We start from the raw sequence: 8,404 nt of genomic DNA, 5'->3' as shown, positions 1-8,404 counted from the left end.
ACCAGATTTTATTCTGAGTTATAGCCATAGAAAAGCATGGAAGTCTGCGAGCAGCAGAAGTGAAATACCAGAAGTCTGATCTCCTTGTCTGTGCTATCTGCTCAGACTACAGCATCCCAGGATGGCAATAATGTCCAAATTGCTATCAAATAACATTATTTTGATATTGGAGAGACTGACAGTTCCCAAAGAGCATAGGTAGGTAGGTAGGTAGGTAGGTAGGTAGGTAGGTAGGTAGGTAGGTTAGGTAGATAGGTAGATAGATGATAGATAGACAGACAGATAGATGATATATAGATAGATAGATGATAGATAGATAGATAGATAGATAGATAGATAGATAGACAGATAGACAGATAGATGATAGATAGATGAAAACATTAGGAAACTAAAGCTTAGCTGCAAACTGATGGGCTCTCAGTACCCACTCCTCTCAGCCTAGCGATGTCTGAGCTGGCAAGAAACCCTGGCAACTGTTCACCAGCAGTTCTGTGTTTTTTTTTTCCTTGAGTGTTTCATAAGTGGTTTTTAACCAGACCCCCCTTAAAATGTGTTATTGTCAGGAAATAAACCAAGAAACAAGGGATTGTAATTTAGTACCAGAAAGTTAATTCTGGAACCCTCTGACCTCCGAGTGGTCACGTGGCTATTGATTTTCAATACCATGAGGTGGTGTGCCACCCTAGGCGTGGGGTTCAGTGGATTCCAAGCAGTTTCTCCCTTATCAGTTGAGTCCCTGAGTACTTGAGCATTAAGACGACAAATGTCCACAGTTAACGGCGTGTCACATGGCCGCCGGGTGGACGTGCCAATTTTCTAATGAAGTCAGGTTGTTGGCAAACACATAGTCATCACATATCGAAGGAGGACTTCTTTTGTGTATTTCCAACACTCTCAAGTGCTTCTAAAGATATCCATTCCATCTTTGTGCACGGGCCAGGCACCGAGGGAGGAGCATCCATCCACTGTCAAGACAAAAGCTGTCATGAGCAGAGTTTAAAGCAAACCTGGGCTGAGTTTCACAGATGTTAGAGATATTTTTTTTTTTGCAGTTGCCCTCTGCAAGAATTGCTCCAAATAGAAGCAAGGGCTCCAATGTCCTCGCATCTCCATCAGAGAGAGGAGTCTGGGGTCATTTCTCGCTACCAGCTCAGCTCAATCCTGTTTCTCTGTCTCTTTCTGTTGAAGGAAGAGAAAGAGTCAAAGCCTTTACAGAACAAACCAGTACGTAACTGGATTCACTCAGCTGTCGTGAATGACCCAGCCAGTCAATGGAGAGGTGCCCTAGGCCCTCAGATAATCTGACCACCCTATACCTCTTCCTCAACTCCCAATCGATAATAAACTACAGCTGCCATCTTGTATTGATTATTGAACGTGTTGTGTCCATGGGAAGAAAAAAAAACATTGCTTTTAAACATTTAGGAGTAATTTAAATCTTTGGTGGTTTCATTTTAATGGAAATAACGTGTGATCAAATTGTTACGCACTGGGAAAAAGAATGGGCGCGGTGTACAGAATTATCAAATCACAGGAAAAAAAAAATCAATGGTTGGTCTGGCCAGAGGAGCGTTTCTCAGGTAAGTCACGGAAAGTCAGACGCACGCACATCATGCTGGACATTTTTACAGAAATGGCAAAATTTATAATGAAATTCAACCAGGAAACTGGAAAAACAGCCAAATCGGTGCAGCAAAGTGGTTAATAGGGTCATTAGCCTCCTCGCTGTATTTTTTTGGACACTGTGTGCCTGTACTGCGGTGCTCGGCAGCAGATTGCGGGAACAGGCTGACAGTTAGGCGCTAGCTCAGCAGTGCCGGGTACAAACTGCCATCTTCCTGTGGATTTACAGCTGCCACTTCTGCTGCTTCAATTAGTTCTATAGCACACAGATGTTGCTTAAACGCTGCTGCTAATGATACTGCAATAAGCCTAAGATTCATGCCATATTTTGAGGCACGTAAATTTCTCAAGTGGCACAATTAAAGTGGAAATATTAGGTGGCGAGAACTTGGCAGTCTCTCCAACTTGGAAGGCGCACCCGCTATGCAATAATGGGTCAAAAATTCATTCAAGTTTTACTGCTGTTCCGAGTTTTAAAAGACTTTTCACAGTTGAATGCTAAGTAGTAAAAAGCAGGGCATTAGGAAATGAGAGCGAGGTTCTGTTATTCAGAACTGACTTTTAATTTCAAATTGAAATCACATGCTCGCCTTTCTGGAGATGACAGAAGGAATCAAAGGTGCAGGCTGGGGAGATCTTTGTCTTTAAGAGCAGAATGTCCTGAGTGGAGGTGACTGGTGGCTGGACACCAGGTGAGACGGAAGCCGAACGTAGGTCTAGCACTTGACATCCCTTCTCAGACAGGGTCCCACACTATAGGCTGGGAAGATGTATTGGATACACACACATGTATGCAGGCGTGCTCAGCTGACCCCTCCGACATCTGCATGCACACTCATGCTCATTCGCATGCGCACGCGCACACACACAGTGACATGCTGTCTTTCCACCTACATGTACATGCATCTCAACATACCTCTCCCTCATATGCAAGCGTGCATGTGTGCATGTGTACAATCACACAGTGTGAAAGCATGCTGTCTGCCTCTTAGACATAAACGTACCCACACATGCACATCAGCACATACATGCAGACTGCCTCCTACGCAGGTAAAGAAGGAAACGGGCCGTGGGACCTCCGAGAGCCTCCAATAGGATTCCTTGCCCTCATTTGTCATCCCAGGCACAGTCTCTTGCCTGTCGCCAACTTTTCTTTGCCATGAAAAATCTCTCCTTCGGAGAAGAGCTTCCCCCTGACTGGTTGTCAAACATGCTTTTGATTTTCTCACACACTGACTTAAAAGGCCAGCGGCCGGGCAACACCTCAGACGCCCACTGGCCTCTCTGCTCCTGGAGTCTTTGTGCGGGGTGACGGCCTACCCCCACCCCGTTTTAACTTATTGATTGGAGCTGTCAAGTAAATAACTCCATTGCACCTAATCGGAATCATAGACTTCTGTCATCCCAATTAGAAGTCCTGACCATGCCGCTGGATTCTGTGTGATTCCCCTGAAGAGGGGCACAGGAAGTGCCACCGGGCTCCTTCTGGCCTGGCTCTTCTGACTCCTCTGTGCCAGGGATGAAGGCCAGGTGCACCACTGGGCATCGAGGCCATTGTAGTCTTGTGTGGATTCAGAAGAATGCGTTGCACCCTCTTAGACAGTGCTCTTTACCCCGTGAAGTCTTTCCCCAGGCAGCCTCAGAACTGGCAGGTGATGGATAGCGGCTAAATTCTACCAGGTTTCTCCCTGGCTCCCTCCTCTGCTGTGCACCACCCTTCCTCCACCCTTCCTTCCCAGCCTGGTCTCTCCTGCCCTCCCCTGCCCCTCATTCTGTACCTGAACCACTTGGATTACTTACAGCAAATCTAACAGATGTCAGTATTGTCTTGTTCTGCAGCAAAAGGACAATGAGTTCCCGCTGACCCTGGTACAATGAATCTCACCGGAGCACGATATGTATTTTATACGGGTGGCGAGAAGCCTACAAGTAATTGAGAGAGAGAAATGTCACTCTAGCATTTCTGTTGACACTGCACTCTGCAAGGAGAGGAGCCCCAGTCTGGTGGCAGGCACACTCTGTCGCTGAGCTGGGGACCAGGGCCATATTCTTTAGAAAAGAGGAGGCCGTTTAAATGGATCCACTCACATTTCACCAACTGTCGGAATATTCCCAGGACCCCAGGACCACAGAGAAGTCTCCTGGCTGCTTCCCGTTTGCAGGGATGCGTGTGGACTCTGAGCCCAGCTGCTAACTCTGATCTGCTTTTCCAGCTCTCTTTATTGTCTTCCATAATGCTTAATGTACTGTTTGTATATGTTGTCCTTGCAGTATATTTTGATGAACTCTCGTATATTTTATTCATCTCTGGCTTTCTAGGAAGGCACACTCACAGCAACACCGTGAATAATTATTTGATGCTATCAATCAAGTGTCTCCGTGGTTGGCGCCTCATGGGATGGCCTGGATCCTTCCTGGGACACGTAACACTTGCTCTTTGGGGCCGTTTCGTTCTTTGTTCTGGGCTCTGTTGATGGGCTCTTCCAGCTGCACACCAGCTTGGGAGAGCAGCAGGCATCACCGGAGCGTGCACCCTGACCAGGAAGATGCCTGGAGCCCAGAACACTTCTGAGCTTCAAAGGGAGGACACAGGGACTTGAGAAGTGGCCCAGTTGATAAAACCTTTGCCATGTAAGCATGAGGGCTGGAGTTTGAGATCCCGCAGTGCACATAAAATCCAGGTGGGTGTGGTGGCACCTATGGGAGATGGGCACAGCACTCCCGAGAGCAAGCGGAATCAGGAAGCTCCAGAGAGACCCTGCCTCAGAAAATAAAAAGGGGAACGATGGAGGAAGACTGTCTACATCAGCCTGGGCCTCCACACATAGGAGCACATGCATCTCCCATACATGTGAACATCCTTTTACATGCATATGAACTGCACATACACATTGAAGAACAAAGAGACGACTCAACAGCTCGTCATGGTAGGTGTGAAAACTACAAACTCCCCCACGTTTCACTCTTTACACTCTGAATCTTAGAGGGGAAATCCACTGAGAAATTCATGCTCAGGACCAGGACCAGTATGTTGCTTTCCATACTTCCAGTTTCCATAATGTAGCTGTGCATACGTAGTCCTACAGGTACTAGAAAGAGTGGTTTTAGATCTGTAATGGCCACCCAAGCCCAGTGCCCAAGAGTCTGTCGCTGAGAGAGTGGGTATTCGGCAGGCACCGTGCAGAGACACCACTGTTTAAGCTGGGACCAGCCTTCTGGTGGCTTCTTTCCCTGCCGCTGAGCTTGTCACCTAACTGCACAAAAATCTGGGTGATCATGGGTCCTACAGTATCCTGGGCTATGTTGTTTGCAGATGTTGGATAAACAGACAATAGATGCTATTCTTTAGTGCTCTCCTTCAGCCCTGAGACAGATGCTGTGCCCGGCATTTCTAACCCTGGGGAGCCCGAATACTGAGAACGGCTTTGAGGGGAAGGCAAATCTATGGGTTAACCAAGTTCTCAGCTTGTGTATCATCAGTAGGTCAGTCTGATGGTACCATGTGTGCCTGAGAGCATAGGGATGCTGGATCCAAGTTCAAGTGGAGGGGATGTGGAAGTCAAGCAGGGTCTGGGTGACAAAGGCTTCCTCTTCCTCTGGTGGCAGGTATTTAACAGATAATGAGAAATCAGCAGACACATTTAGAACGAGGTATAAACCTCAAAGCCGCCACCCTCCAGTACTAACTATGTATGCTGCGCATCATACTGCGGGACTGCTGATGCCCGAGGAACCCAGAAAACTGCCCGCTGACAAAGTCAAGTGACGATCGAGGAAAGAGAACCCAACCCTTGAAGGTAAATTCATCGGGAATTGTAGTTCAGAGGAAAATGAAATCTCCGAGGTCGCTGACTTGCATCCTGAAGGAGTGGACCGTCTCCTTCCATGGCTGAGCGGGGACTAGGAGGTAAAAGGCTTCACACAGGAAGACCATTCCCTCCTCCCTAACCAGCTGCCATTGAAACTGTTAGTTAGCAGTGTTTTAAAAATAATATTTCAGCCGGGCAGTGGTGGTGCACGCCTTTAATCCCAGTACTCGGGTAGCAGAATCAGGTGGATCTCCGTGGGTTTGAGGCCAGCCTGGTCTACAAGAGCTAGTTCCAGGACAGGCACCAAAAACTACAGAGAAACCCTGTCTCAAAAATCAAAAAAAAAAAAAAAAAAAAGATTTCAATCTATTTTTTTATTCCAAAGTGGAAAAATATCCCCTAATAAAAACCACTGCCTCTGAGCCCCCAGCAAACCACTCCCTTAGGGGGTGACACATCTCACTGAACCCCACACATCCCAGGGCCTCTGGTAGGGGACTCTGACTTCCAGCCTATAGCAGAGATACTGAGGCTGGGTTTTCAATCAAGCTCACCAGGAGCATAGAGAGTACAAATGGAAGGGTTGAATCAGGCATTTGGACCGTAAGCCTAGAGAGCTGTCAGTCTCATCTTGGGGGTTGAAGCAGGTCTTTTCAGAGGGACCTTAAATCTGTGAAACACAGCACGTCAGTCTTGGATGCCATTGTATTGCTGAAAGGCTTCCAGGGTCCAGCTCTAGACCAGCCATGCTCTCAAGACTTAGCCGTGAGCAGAGTCCCCACAAGTACAGATAATAGGGCAGAAAAGCAAAGAGACATGAGGATGGGGGGGGGGGGGTGAAGGGTAGAGGGTGAGGGCTGGGCATTGATCTGCTCTGGAAGTTTCCTAGATCCTGCTACCTTGCAAGTCCAAAGATGGAATCCAGATTCTGGAAACCGAACACTCAGTGTAGACAACACAGGATAGTTTCCCCCTTAGTCCTTCATCCCACTTAGATAGTCCCTACCTCCCATCTTAAGCTTGACCTGCTAACCTTAATTCAAACTAGAGACCTGGAGTCCTTGATAAAATTGGCTTTGCGGGATTTGTTCCCCAAACTATATAAGTGTGTGAAATCTGCCAGTGTTGTCAGTGCTGAATGGCCAGTTGTGAGCAGTTAACCAAGTGAGGTCCTAATCCATTTTGTTCTGTTATTTATACTTAAGTGTGGTTTCTATGGTAACTGATAAGGTTGTTAATGGCCTCTGTATTCAGTGGCTCTAAGGCCCACCTGATGGGGTACCAAGAGGGCAGGTAGACTTTGTCCAGGGGTTAGGCAAGATCCCTTAGCCCTTCTCCAGCTCATGAGGTCCCCATTTCACCAAGGTGTCACAGTATTCCTACACCAACCCTGCTCTGTGTCTGGGATCCATCGCTCCTGTCCCCTCTGTGTTGTCCTCCAGTCTTGTAAGCATCTCCAGTCCAGTCTTGGTGTCGCTAACAATAGCCCACAGCCCATTCGTCTCCAGCTTCTAAGCAGCAGGGGCAACATCTACTCAGTCACTGCTCAGTCTATAGCCAGCAGCAAGTGCCTGCCATGCAAGCAGATCCCTGGCAGCTGTCTGCTGAGGTAACCCAAGTATGGTGACCGCTTCTCCCTACGTTTAAGGCTCATTTTTACATATAGGATTTGATATGCCTCAGTTTTACCATTTTCTACATTTAATCTGTTTTCCCACTGATTCTCACTGCTACTGGAAAACTATTACTACTTGAAATGTACTAAGTTTGTTTTTGAGTGAAATTTGGTGAAAGGTCAGGCAACATAGTTGGGGTGATACACCCCCCCCCCCAGAACTCCTGGCAGCACTCTGACAGCCCTGAGCCTCTGATCCCCACTATGGGTCTTGCTGACCCCCTCTTCTCTGTGATACCAGAGCGATGTTCTAAATGGCACAAACCCATCACCACTCTATACCACTAAGTTGATGCTTCTCCCACTCTTCGCTGTCTATGTTTAACTTTTGTAAAATTACATTGGAATAAAGCAGATTGGAAGCATTGTTTCAACCGCCTTGATGCCTTAAACACAGAGAAAAAATGAGAAAAAAATGATATCCATCAATGACCATAGTCACAAAAAGACTTAACAAAATACTAGCAGAGAGAGTCAAATCAAGCCATTGCTAAGTGAGTTTTTCCCAGGAATGCAAGGTTAGTTTTGTGTTTGGAAATCATTAAAGTGTGCCATATATTTAAAACAATAAAGGATAAAAATTTATATCTCAGTAAGGTTAGCAAGGGCACTTGGTAAAATCCAGTGGTCATTCTCCCTAACAAATGAACCTCAGCAAGAACAAGAAGAAAGAACTTCCTCTGTCAGATAAAAGGACAGAAGAGGGACCATCCTTCCCCACAAGCACCAAGGCAGCCCCTATGCATGGGGATGTTTCCTGGGAGATGGGCAGCCAGTAAGCCTTCTCTCTGGGCTCCTATGTGGTGAACCTAACATGTCGGCCTAGGCAAAGAAGCAAAGTAGCACTCACAAAGATGGGAAGGGAGAAAAGCAGAAGTGTCCCTAAGTGCTGATGAAGACATTGTTCATCTAGAACATCCCAGTGACTCAGCAAGAAAAAAATGTCGATCTGACAACATGAATTATGCAAGGTCATATCGAATCCAATATATCCCCCACCCCAAAAAAAGCCCAATAGATTTTTAAATATTTATTTATTTTAATTTTGGTTTTATAGCTTTGGAGCCTGTCCTGGAACACTCTTGTAGACCAGACTGGCCTCGAACTCACAGAGATCCGCCTGTCTCTACCTCCCAAGTGTTGGGATTAAAGGCGTGTGTCACCACCGCCTGACTTATCTTTATTCTTATGTGTGTTGTTGTTGCCCACATCTATGTTTCTGCATCATATGTATACAGTGCCTGCAGAGGCCAGAAGAGGACCTCAGATTTCTTGGAATTGGAGTTATAAATGGTTG

Source organism: Microtus oregoni, unplaced genomic scaffold (assembly GCF_018167655.1).
Source record: "Microtus oregoni isolate MIOR12 unplaced genomic scaffold, Mior012 000016F_ref0000370, whole genome shotgun sequence".
Lineage (NCBI taxonomy): Eukaryota > Metazoa > Chordata > Mammalia > Rodentia > Cricetidae > Microtus > Microtus oregoni.
This window is presented reverse-complemented; position numbering follows the sequence as displayed.